This window comes from Oncorhynchus mykiss, chromosome 30 (genome assembly GCF_013265735.2).
Source record: "Oncorhynchus mykiss isolate Arlee chromosome 30, USDA_OmykA_1.1, whole genome shotgun sequence".
In the NCBI taxonomy this organism is placed as follows: domain Eukaryota; kingdom Metazoa; phylum Chordata; class Actinopteri; order Salmoniformes; family Salmonidae; genus Oncorhynchus; species Oncorhynchus mykiss.
The window spans coordinates 7,534,350-7,547,068 of record NC_050570.1 but is presented as its reverse complement, the minus strand read 5'-3'; the positions used below and the strand labels follow the sequence as shown (position 1 = coordinate 7,547,068).

Here is a 12,719-nt window from a genome sequence, read left to right as displayed (position 1 = left end):
AATAGACTGTCATATCCTCAAATGTAAAAAATAACCACTGGCTATTGATCATATGTCAGGGGGTGTGAACATTTTCTGATATTAAAATTGAGTCGTGGGCCCCCCCCCAAAAAAAGTTTCGGAACACCTGGTTTAGGATATTTAGCCTAATGAGTCAAAGCCTCAAACTTTTTCTATGCATATCAGAGTTAAGGTTAGCCAATGGAATGGGGGGGGGTTAGGCTACAGGCCTAAGTCAGGACTGAACGTTCTCATTATTAGATCATGTGACGTCTCATTTCAATAGTTCCCCTTTTGTAGCCTACATGGGATTTACCAACAACTATAGACCTAGGTGACCTCAGTACACAAAATGGCCCTCTTCTTCTAGACAACAATCCTTAGTATTGAAGAGCCATGCTTTTTTTTTCTCCCTCATTCTTTTTATTGGTGAGAAAGGGTTTTGGAGCTGGGAGGCCAATGGACGTATTGAGCAGCAAAACTGATGGTGCACCACAACTTTTTTTTTAAATGACTACCCATAATGCCTAATGTCTCTGAGCGTAACTATTCATGTTTAAAATGGCAAATGCAATAAAATGAAAACGGTAGGCCCGGTACTAAAAATAAACCACAGTCCCACGGGCCATTAGCATGCAATGTAATTCACGGCCGTCATAGCCAAGTAGATGACTTTGATGGCTGTTAGCGTTAGACGAGGCCTACATTCTGTCATGCAAACACTGCTTTAAAATACTCACTGGGGATGCCCTAGGGATGTTGTACTTGTCAAAGTCTTTGTAAATGTAAAGCTCCTCAAAATGGCATTGTTCATCCTCTATCGTAAAGTGTTAAAAAGGAACTCTAAGTCATTGAGAAATTGTATTTGAGTGCCATCCAGTTTGTCAGCCTATCAGTTCACATTTCTTTGAATGAATAAAAAGTTGTTTTTTCCATATGTAAAACAATCCCCCAAAAAAGCCTGAGGTCAAATTATAATATAACTTTCCACATAGCCTCCGGAGGATTAAATGAATCAATTTCCAACAGAAAAAAATCGTAGTCCTTGGTTACACCAATACTATCATTCTCATTGTAAATTCAATTGGTTGTGATTAATGATGGGAGATACGAGTCTGGGGTTGCGGTCATTCCAAAAGGTTAGTGGCCCGCTCTCTGGCCTACCTCTCAGAATGAGGGCCAACAGATGTGCAGTGAGATCGGGCAATTTCCTTTTTACTCCCGACAACATATCTCCTCTCCCATAGGCCACCTGGGTCTCAGCCAAGAGGCTGCACGATAACAAGTGAAAAAGGGAGTGAGACTTAGCTGACCTTTATACTAACGTCACCTAGCGAAGGATATCAGCGACCTTGTGACGCACCAATGGAGTGATTTAATCCAGATCATAGGTCTCAACTAAGATAAATGAGGGCATGAATTGGCAACAACAATGAAAAAACACTGTCACAAAAAAACAGGATAACAGCAAAATGTAGAAGGTTTTACAGACCGATGAAACCGCAGGGTGTAATCTTCAACAACGACTCCATAACTTGCCCAAGGCCTCGCTAATGTTCGTCATGATATTTTTTGATTCATGCAATCAATGTTGCATGCAATGGTCATGGTCTAGTCACATGAAAATACATGCCTAAAGGATTTGCCTAACTGGATATGAGCCACTTCAGAATGTAGAATAGGCCTCTCTCTGGTCTGGAAGGTGAACAAACATTACGCTATGTTAACGAATCGCTGCTATCGCCATGGTTATGTTTGTCAGTGAGAAGTGTTTAGGCCTATTGAAAGAGAGCACAGCACAAAATATAGGCAATAGGGTCAAACTACTTTGATAAACGTCAGGTCTTCAACGTTTCTCTGAAAATGGTTATCAAAACAGCCAGACTAGGAGTCTACGGAAATACTCCTTAAATACTTTGAAATCTTTTCATCTTAGGGCCCCACAGGTAAAAGGGTCACGGTTCAGCGCTGAGAATAAAGACTGCTTTCACTTTTTAGGATGGATACGCTGGAGAATATATTTGTACAATGACAGAAATAGGCATAAAAGGGATTGGCGTTTCTCTTTTCACTGATGAAAATCTCTGGGGACGACAATAAATAAGCTAATATCCATTGTCCAAGAAGAATATTGAGGAAATGGTGTAGAACTCACGTTCTTCCTTAGCCCTCAGCCTAGACGCTTGTTATATTCTCCAGCCAAACAGGAAAGTAGCGGCAACACCTCAACAATGAGAGGCGTGAGTGGGCGGTAATCACACGCCACGGCAAAACAAATAGACAATACGCAAGTAAGCAAACATCTGCCTTTGCCTTAGGGCTGGGCGATATGCCCAAAATATCATATATGGTATTTTTCACATTTTTGACAGTATTTTAAGTTTTTGATTAATAAGTTGTAAATTTGCTTTATGAGTAGTGAGTAATCCTAGGGTGGCAAAACATATATTCTAAGTGATTTCAATGGGTCTTTCTCCATTCTGATTGGTTTATACTAGAGGTCGAACGATTATGATTTTTCAACGCCGATACCGATACCGATTATTGGAGGACCCCAAAAAAAAAGCCGATACCGATTAAATCGGCCGATTTGTTTTTGCAATGTATTTGTAATAATGACAATTACAACAATACTGAATGAACACTTATTTTAACTTAACATAATACATCAATAAAATCAATTTAGCCTCAAGTATATAATGAAACATGTTCAATTTGGTTTAAATAATGCAAAAACAAAGTGTTGGAGAAGAAAGTAAAAGTGCAACATGTGCCATGTAAGAAAGCTAACGTTTCAGTTCCTTGCTCAGAACATGAGAACATATGAAAGCTGGTTGTTCCTTTTAACATGAGTCTTCAATATTCCCAGGTAAGGAGTTTTAGGTTGTAGTTATTATAGGCATTATAGGACCATTTCTCTCTGTACTATTTGTATTTCATTCACCTTTGACTATTGGATGTTCTTATAGGCACTTTAGTATTGCCAGTGTAACAGTATAGCTTCTGTCCCTCTCCTCGCTCCTCCCTGGGCTCAAACCAGCAACACAACGACAACAGCCACCATCGAAGCAGCGTTACCCATGCAGAGCAAGGGGAACAACTACTAGAAGGCTCAGAGCGAGTGATGTTTGAAACGCTATTAGCGTGCGCTAACTAGCTAGCCATTTCACCTCGGTTACACCAGCCTCATCTCGGGAGTTGATAGGCTTGAACTCATAAACAGCGCAATGCTTGACGTACAACGAAGAGCTGCTGGCAAAACGCACGAAAGTGCTGTTTGAATGAATGTTTACGCGCCTGCTTCTGCCTACCACCGCTCAGTCAGATACTTAGATACTTGTATGCTCACAGTGAGATTATATGCAACGCAGGACACGCTAGATAATATCTAGTAATATCATCAACCATGTGTAGTTAACTAGTGATTATGATTGATTGTCTTTTATAAGATAAGTTTAATGCTAGCTAGCAACTTACCTTGGCTTACTGTATTCGCGTAACAGGCAACGAGAGAGAGGCAGGTCGTTATTGTGTTGGACTAGTTAACTGTAAGGTTGCAAGATTGGATCCCCCGAGCTGACAAGGTGGAAAAACTGTCCTTCTGCCCCTGAACGAGGCAGTTAACCCACCGTTCCGTCATTGAAAATAAGAATGTGTTCTTAACTGACTTGCCTAGTTAAATAAAAGGAATCAAAAAATATATATATAAAAATAAAAATCGGCGCCCAAAAATACCGATTTCCGATTGTTATGAAAACTTGAAATCGGCCCTAATTAAATCGGCCATTCCGATTAATTGGTCGACCTCTAAACCAAATGTTGCAATTGAGATTTAGATCAAAACTGGGTAAGAAACAAAGTGTTGGTCAGTGTTTCCTAGGGGACCCTATAATCTTTGGCTATATTCAAATCTTTACTGATATAGCCAACATATTCATGCTTCGCCTATTTCCTCTTTGATTTAGAAGATACTCTTGCACAAACAACATGCTGATTTAAGCCTCCACAGTAATGGTATCAGGCTGTATTAGCTAGCTACGTTTGCTCTGACTCAGTACCTTTATTAGCTAGTTAGCTAGCCAGCTAACTAACGATTAGCATTAGTGGCTAATACAATTTAGCTTAATTTGCTAAGAAAATACAAACCAGCTGTTTGCAGATGTAATAAACAAACTAATATCGTAATTATAGGACGCTTGTGGATTTATGTTAAGATCAAAGTGGAAAAAACATTGTCATCAACAGTGTTGCATGTGCTGCATTGACCATGCAGACTGAATGCTAGTGTCTCGTGATCAAGCAACAACAAACGCACTCCTTGATTGACAGGGGGTGGGACTAGGTCTGTGTGGAAAGCAGCATATTATTTAACTAGGTGTACTGGATGCTGTATACACTTTATCCCATGATCAGAACCAGCTACAGGATGTAACATGGTGACCGTAACAAGCCTGTTTGTAGTTCCTCAAGTTGCAGCAGGGAGACAATGCACCAAGAGAGTAAACAAAACATTCTACACACACAGAGCGAGAGAGAGCGAGAGAGAGCGAGAGAGAGCGAGAGAGAGAAGAGGGATGACTCAAGTAGCGGAGTAAACTAATTATTATTATTTTTTAAATGGACATTACACATGGCATATCACATTTAACAAATCAAAACATTCAAATACCGTTATAGAAGGTAAAGTAAAAACCCAAACCGATATATAGTAAAATACGGTATACCACCCAGGCCTGCTTTGCCTTCGAACTCCACTTAGCACAGATTAACCAGGGGGATAGCAGGGTGAGATGGGGTGTCTGTCAATAACACAGCAAGCTTAGAAAGATTCCACTACATAGAGACATGACTACATGGAACTCTATTCCACATCAGGTAACAGATGCAAGCAGTAGAATCTGATTTTTTTTTTTTTTTTTAAATACACCTTATGCAACAGCAGGGACTGTGGCAACAAACATACACTAATATATATATATATATATATATACACACACACAGAATTCATAAGGCTGTGTGCCCTCAGGCCCCTACTCCACTACCACATATCTACAAAACAAAATCTAATCTATATATATATATATATATATACATACATAGATTTTGTAGATATGTGGTAGTGGAGTAGGGGCCTGAGGGCACACAGCCTTATGAATTCTGTCATGAATGTGTTGTAATGTTTTTAAAATTGTATAACTGCCTTAATTTTGCCGGACCCCGGGAAGAGTAGCTGCTGCCTTATACGTCAACAAAAGAATGTTTCCGGAATGCTCATCTTACTGGTTTTTAACTAGAGAAAATAATTTGTTTAAATCTGAGATGATGGGTGTCATGGCTTGCTGAAATGACATTGAACGACCCTGTTGTGACTTAAACAATGTTTAGATTTTGTGACTTGGGTATAGAATATAAACTTACTTGGTTCTTCATGTCGGAATTTATCTTAAAAACCTTTAAAAATTATTTCATTGAATTTTGTGTCATGCCGTTGAGGGCAACTAGGTGTACTGGATGCTGTATACACTTTATCCCATGATCAGAACCAGCTAACATGGAGACCGTAACAAGCCTGTTTGAAGTTCCTCAAGTTGCAGCAGGGAGACAATGCACCAAGAGAGTAAACAAAACATTCTACTTGCTACACAGTAATGCGCCATTTGGCAGACTTTTTATATATTTTTTATCCAAAGCGACTTAAGAGGTTTGCATGCATAAATTTTACATTAAGGGTGGTCCCGGGAATTCAAACCTGCTATCCTGGTGCAAGCGCCATGCTGAGCCAACTGAGCCACAGAGGACCGTGCTCAGCCAACTGAGCCACAGAGGACCGTGCTGAGCCAACTGAGCCACAGAGGACCGTGCTCAGCCAACTGAGCCACAGAGGACCGTGCTGAGCCAACTGAGCCACAGAGGACCGTGCTGAGCCAACTGAGCCACAGAGGACCGTGCTCAGCCAACTGAGCCACAGAGGACCGTGCTGAGCCAACAGAGCCACAGAGGACCGTGCTCAGCCAACTGAGCCACAGAGGACCGTGCTCAGCCAACTGAGCCACAGAGGACCGTGCTCAGCCAACTGAGCCACAGAGGACCGTGCTCAGCCAACTGAGCCACAGAGGACCGTGCTGAGCCAACTGAGCCACAGAGGACCGTGCTGAGCCAACTGAGCCACAGAGGACCGTGCTGAGCCACAGAGGACCGTGCTGAGCCACAGAGGACCGTGCTGAGCCACAGAGGACCGTGCTGAGCCACAGAGGACCGTGCTGAGCCACAGAGGACCGTGCTGAGCCACAGAGGACCGTGCTGAGCCACAGAGGACCGTGCTGAGCCACAGAGGACCGTGCTCAGCCACAGAGGACCGTGCTCAGCCACAGAGGACCGTGCTCAGCCACAGAGGACCGTGCTCAGCCACAGAGGACCGTGCTCAGCCACAGAGGACCGTGCTCAGCCAACTGAGCCACAGAGGACCGTGCTCAGCCACAGAGAACCATAGACATTACTGTAACAATCCAGAGGAGACAACAGTCTAAAACACAGGTCTCCAAGATCAAGGGCTGCGGACGTAACCATTAGTCCAAGAAAAAAAAGTAATCTACCTTGGGGGAGCAGTTAAATAGTCTAATCAAAATGGCAGGTTTGTTTACACCAAACGGGAAGTACGTCCCCACACTGACTTTCTTTTAAAGCAAATTCACACGCCTGCCTGTGGCTTCGATGACCATACCAGGTAATCCGACTTCTAACACCACTGTAGCAATTGGGGGGGTGCAAGTTCCCAAAGTGGAGATCAACCTCAGGTCACCAGGACCAAGGAACAGCAACCATAACCACTGTTAAAATAAATCTAGCCTCCTTGGTAGACTGGCTATTATCAACGGCAGTTTTGAATGGGGGATACCTAGTCAGTTGTCCAACTGAATGTATATTCCACATTTAACCCAACCCCTCTGAATCAGAGAGGTGCGGGGGGCTGCCTTAAATCGACATCCACGTCTTTGGCGCCCGGGGAACAGTGGGTTCCCCGGGCGACAAAGACTCAAGTCAAAGAGGCAGAACGACAGATTTTTACCCTGTCAGCTTGGGGATTCGATCCAGCGACCTTTCGGTTACTGGCCCAACGCTCTAACCACTAGGCTACCATAACCAGTAATGTCTTGCAATCTTAACACAAAATAAATATAGATTGAATAAATGTTTATGGTAGACCTGTGATTTCACCACGCCTCTTTGACTTGAGTCATTCAATCAAGGAGCATGTTGAGTAGTCTGGGATACCTTTATAGTGTCAGGTAAGATGGCTCCCCCTGGCAAATACTGTGAAATACAGGACCAGTCAAAAGGTTTTTTTAGTGGGTTGGCTCAGTCTTGGCAAAGAACATTCTGATATCACTGTTATTAAGTGTACCAAAACATACAGGACCAGCCAAAAGGTTTTTTTAGTGGGTTGGCTCAGCCTTGGCAAAGAACATTCTGATATCACTGTTATTAAGTGTACCAAAACATACAGGACCAGTCAAAAGTTAACACACCAAATCTTTCAAGGGTTTTTCTTTATTTTCACTCTTTTCTACATTGTAGAAACTATGAAATAACACATGGAATCATGTAGTAACCCCCCAAAAAGTGTTAAACAAAGTATATATTTTATATATTGTTTTTAAAGTAGCCACTTTGCCTTAATGACAGCTTTGCACACTTGGTATTCTCTCCACCAGCTTCATGAGATAGTCACCTGGAATGCATTTCAATGAACAGGTGTACATTGTTAAAAGTTCATTTGTGGAATTTATTTCCTTAATGCATTTGAGCCAATCAGTTGAGTTTTGACAAGGTAGGGGTGGTATACAGAAGATAGCCCTATTTGGTAAAAGACCAAGTTCATATTATAACAGCTCAAATAAGCAAAGAGAAACGACAGTCCATCATTACTTTAAGACATGAAGGTCAATCTGGAAGAAAAGAAAGACATTTTCAAGTGCAGTCGCAAAAACCATCAAGCCCTATGATGAAACTGGCTCTCGTGAGGACCGCCACAGGAATGGAAGACCCAGAGGTACCTCTGCTGCAGAGGATAAGTTCATTAGAGTTACCAGCCTCAGAAATTGCAGACCAAATAAATGCTTCAGAGAGTAACAGAGTTCAAGTAACAGACATCTCAAAATCAACTGTTCAGAGGAGACTCTGTGAATCAGGCTTTCATGGTCGAATTGCTGCAAAGAAATCACTACTAAAGGACACCAATAAGAAGAGACTTGCTTGGGCCAAGGAACACGAGCAATGGACATTAGACCGTTGGAAATCTGTCCTTTGGTCTGATGAGTCCAAATTTGGGATTTTTGGTTACAACCGCTGTGTCTTTGTGAGACGCAGAGTATGTGAACAGATGATCTCTGCATGTGTGGTTCCCACCATGAAGCATGGAAGTGGTGGTGCTTTCCTGGTGACACTGTCAGTGATTTATTTAGAATTCAAGGCACGCTTAACCAGCATGGTACCACAGTATTCTGCAGAGATACGACATCCCATCTGATTTGCGCTTAGTGGGACTATCATTTGTTTTCAACAGGACAATGACCCAAAACACACCTCCAGGCTGTGTAAGGGCTACTTGTGACCAAGGAGAGTGACGGAGTACTGCATCAGATGACCTGGCCTCCACAATCACCCGACCTCAACCCAATTGAGATGGTTTGGGATGATTTGGACAGCAGAGTGAAGGAAAAGCAGCCAACAAGTGCTCAGTATAGGTGGGAACTCCTTCAAGACTGTTGGAAAAGCATTCCAGGTGAAGCAGGTTGAGAGAATGCAAAGAGTGTGCAAAGCTGTCAAAGGCAAAGGGTGGCTACTTTTAAGAATTTAAAATATATTTTGATTTGTTTAACACTTTGGGTTACTACATGATTCCATGTGTTTTAATTTCACAGTTTTGATGTCTTCACTATTATTCTACAATGTAGAAAATAGTAAAAATAAAAACTCTTGACTGATTAGGTGTCCTAACTTTTGACTGGTACACTTAATAACCGTCATGTCAGCATGTTCTTTGCAAAAGGCTGAGCCAAACTACAAAAAAAAAACACTAGCTTGATTTTTGATAGACACGCTGTTAGCTAACTAATGTAAATTGCTCTGAATAAGACTTGCGCATCTGCGAAATTACTAAAACGTCAAACGTACCTAGTAGCTACATGTGGATAGCTAGCAATATCTCAAGTCACTTAGGGAAACGCATGACAAGTGCACACAAGCATTGGTATAGAATATATATGTTTTAAATGGACTAACGTCAGTAATATATCAGATATAGTTAAAACACATTTAATATTATAACTTGCTATCTAAACTGCTTGCTAAATGGCCAGTTTCATCCTAGCTGCTACAGTCCTACAATGTCCTCATCGGAGTCCGTGTTGAACATGTATTTAGTGGCTAAACATTATTCCCACAAATGCACACATTACATCAGGGCATTATCCTACTGGGATAATTATATGGCTCGTGAACAGTATTTTAGGACAAGAAGCGAATAACTCATGTCGGGTGATTGTGTGGAAATAGCTGCTCCTCAGACAAAGAGGGGGTTCACCAAAGCAATGCACGAAAGCAGTTGTTAGCCAGAGAAGCTAACTGTTAGCAAGTTAACCAGCGCGCTTTCCAGGTTAGCATTAGCTAACGAAGCTAGCTCATGCGCTTACTAACTAGCAGGCTGGCTAAGTCCCCGTTTTCTAAAGTGTAGAACAAATTCCTTCACTAGTATAAAACTTAATGTTGTTGGCTAACTTACCCTTTTGACAAACCCAATCCAGCGAATGTTTATGTACACTCCATAGATCCTGATAGTAAAGGTAAAAACCACTTTGATGACCCACCCCACCTCCCCCCCAATGTGCAAATATACACAGACAAATCAATCAACGTGCTCCCAAGAAATCCAACGCCAGGGGAAGGGAACGGCTAATTCACTGGACTGCTGCCATCACACGTTGAGATCCCGTTGAAAATCTGTTTAAAGCCCTGGTTGAAAATAAAGCATATCCTTTCTTTGGTCCAAATTGTAAAAATCCAATATTCTGGCAGTTTCCTCACCAGTTTAATTCCTGGATTTGATTTCGTTGAAATCTCTAATATCTTGATGGCTGTTTGGATCGTTCAATGCTGAGGGGAGCGATACAATGTAACCAACAAGCAGAACGAGCCACTTGCAAATTCAGGGACAAAGATCTGCGTGGACTGAACCGCTTGAAGCGGTAGATACAAACATAGAGAATGATAGAGGCCTCTAGTGGCCAAAAGGCTATTCTAGCATGGGCAGCGCCATTGAGGGCTTCCACCACGCTTCCGCAATTTTAAAGTATTCAAAGTAGTCAACTGGGTGGAGATTCGTATGGGTTGTAGCCTCAATGACGCTGGCCATGCTGTAGCAGACGCTATAAAAGCACTAATAGCAAGATGAGTCCTCTATCTATCTCTATGGGTACAACACTAGCTGAGAAGAACTGGAACAAGATCATGGAGGGGATTGGGGATGTTTTGTGAATGAGTCTCCTATTTAATTGTTTTATTTTATTTATTTAACCTTCATTTAACTAGGCGTTAAGAACAAATTCGTATTTACAATGACGGCCTACCCTGGCCAAACCCTAAGCCGGACGACACTGGGCCAATTGCGCTCCACCCTATGGGACTCCCAATCACAGCCGGTTGTGATACAGCCTGGAATCAAACCAGGGTCTGTAGTGTCACCTCTAGCACTGAGATGCAGTGCTTTAGACCGCTGTGCCACTCGGGAGACATCCTAATGGTGACTTGGATGATTTCATTTTTGACATGACAGGGAAAAGATAGTTCTTTGTAAATGCGTGGCAACAGAAATGAGACATAGCTACATTATTTTTGGGGGGCGGGGGCTGTCAAAATGCACACATGTATGTTGTGCTTAAGATGAGATAACAAGGCTACTCTACAAAATATTTGGTTCAATACAAATACCTTAGATTTGATATTATATATATTTTTCAATCTTTATTTAACTAGGCAAGTCAGTTAAGAACAAATTCTTATTTTCAATGACGGCCTAGGAACAGTGGGTTAACTGCCTGTTCAGGGGCAGAATGACAGATTTGTACCTCGTCAGCTTGGGGGTTTGAACTTGCAACGGTTACTAGTCCAACGCTCTAACCACTAGGCTACCCTGCCTCCCCATAGAGTCTGTTTCATATAAATTCACAGGATTTGATATTATATTTTCCACATAGAGTCTGTTTCATATAAATACACATGAAACATTATTTCAGGATTCTGTCTCAACTGCATAGAGATTTAATGCAGAGTATTGTGTTTGTTTATTTCCTCAGGTTGACAGCACAGTTATGGATATCAAAGATACCAAAAACAGGTGAATGATAAATGCAGTTGCCTTGTCACAGCAAAAAAAAATTATACTTTTAACTCCACACAAGGGCAAAGGTCATTTTCCTCGTTAGTGAAATGTGTCTTATCTGGGTAATCAAATATCAGGCGGGTGCATATACTCACTTCTAATTGAGTAGTGGTGATACTATTCAGCTCAATCCAGTTTCAGCGATAGGCTACTGTGGATTTGGGCCGACAGGGTAGCTTAGTGGTTAGAGCGTTGGGCCAGTAACCGGAAGGTTGCTCAATCGAATCCCCACGCTGACAAGGTAACAACAATCTGTCGTTCTGTCCCTGAACAAGGCAGTTATAACCCACTGTTCCCCTGAACAAGGCAGTTATAACCCACTGTTCCCCTGAACAAGGCAGTTATAACCCACTGTTCCCCACTTGGATGTCATTTTTTTACCTTTATTCAACTAGGCAAGTCAGTTAAGAACAAATCCTTATTTTCAATGACTGCCTAGGAACAGTGGGTTAACTGCCTTGTTCAGGGACAGAACGACAGATTTGTACCTTGTCAGCTCGGGGTTTGAACTTTCAACCTTGCGGTTATTAGTCCAACACTCTAACCACTAACCACCCTGCCACCCATTGTAAATTATAATTTGTTCTTAACTGACTTGCCACGTTATATATTTTTTTAAATGTACTGGTCTGAAAATGACAGTTGGGGTTCAGTCAGTGTAGTAGGAAAGTGGGTGAATGTCTGTAACGGGGGAAAAAAAGTGAGTAATGGTTTGAGTAAGGATGGAACATAATTACCCTCTAACACCGATCTTCACAGTTGAGATGGCGACTAGAAGTGAGGGCAGATCTTGCCAGTTTAAACGGCAGCAGAAAAGCTGTACTAATGAGCAGGCTGTCCAAGGTCTACCCATGCCTCAGCACAGAGCTCACTGAGGCTAATTGTTAAGAGTGAAACCAGGCAACAGCTGCAGGAAAGGGAGAATCAGTGCTTATGACAGGCAAACGTGTCATGCTATTTGTCATACAGCAGCGCAGAGATAACCTCTCGTATTTACTCGCCTTCTGTCAGGTGGGAGGGAAAGCAGGAAGGGGGGTGGGGGTGGGGGGGGGGGGCGATGCTCGCTCTCCACACTCCACACAGGCGTTACGAGCTGGTTACCCAGGCAACAGGGATATGATAATGTTGCCTTTGACATGACAGAGGGAATCATCTCGACGGCAGCGGGCACAGGGAGGCCAGGGGAAACTGAATTAATGGGTTCATTTTCACCCAGTGAGGGCGGCAGTCAGGGTTGGCACTCCATCTTCTCGTCGCCTCCTCCACTCTGTGCACGCTGGCT

At 42.4% G+C, this 12,719-nt stretch overlaps 1 protein-coding gene across 2 annotated transcripts in view; it reads right to left on the bottom strand.

The window, feature by feature from the left end:
- The window catches only part of LOC110521236 (zinc finger protein 609), a 181,666-nt gene extending 171,452 nt beyond the window's left edge, over window positions 1-10,214 (bottom strand). Inside the window, exon 1 of one of the 2 annotated variants that reach the window (XM_036968847.1) lies at window positions 10,084-10,214. The gene's annotated coding sequence lies outside the window, so the exon portion shown is untranslated. Of the gene's footprint in view, window positions 1-9,781 lie in introns of both variants that reach the window. The other variant, XM_036968845.1, reaches the window with a different exon arrangement.
- Between the last annotated feature and the right edge of the window lie 2,505 nt (window positions 10,215-12,719).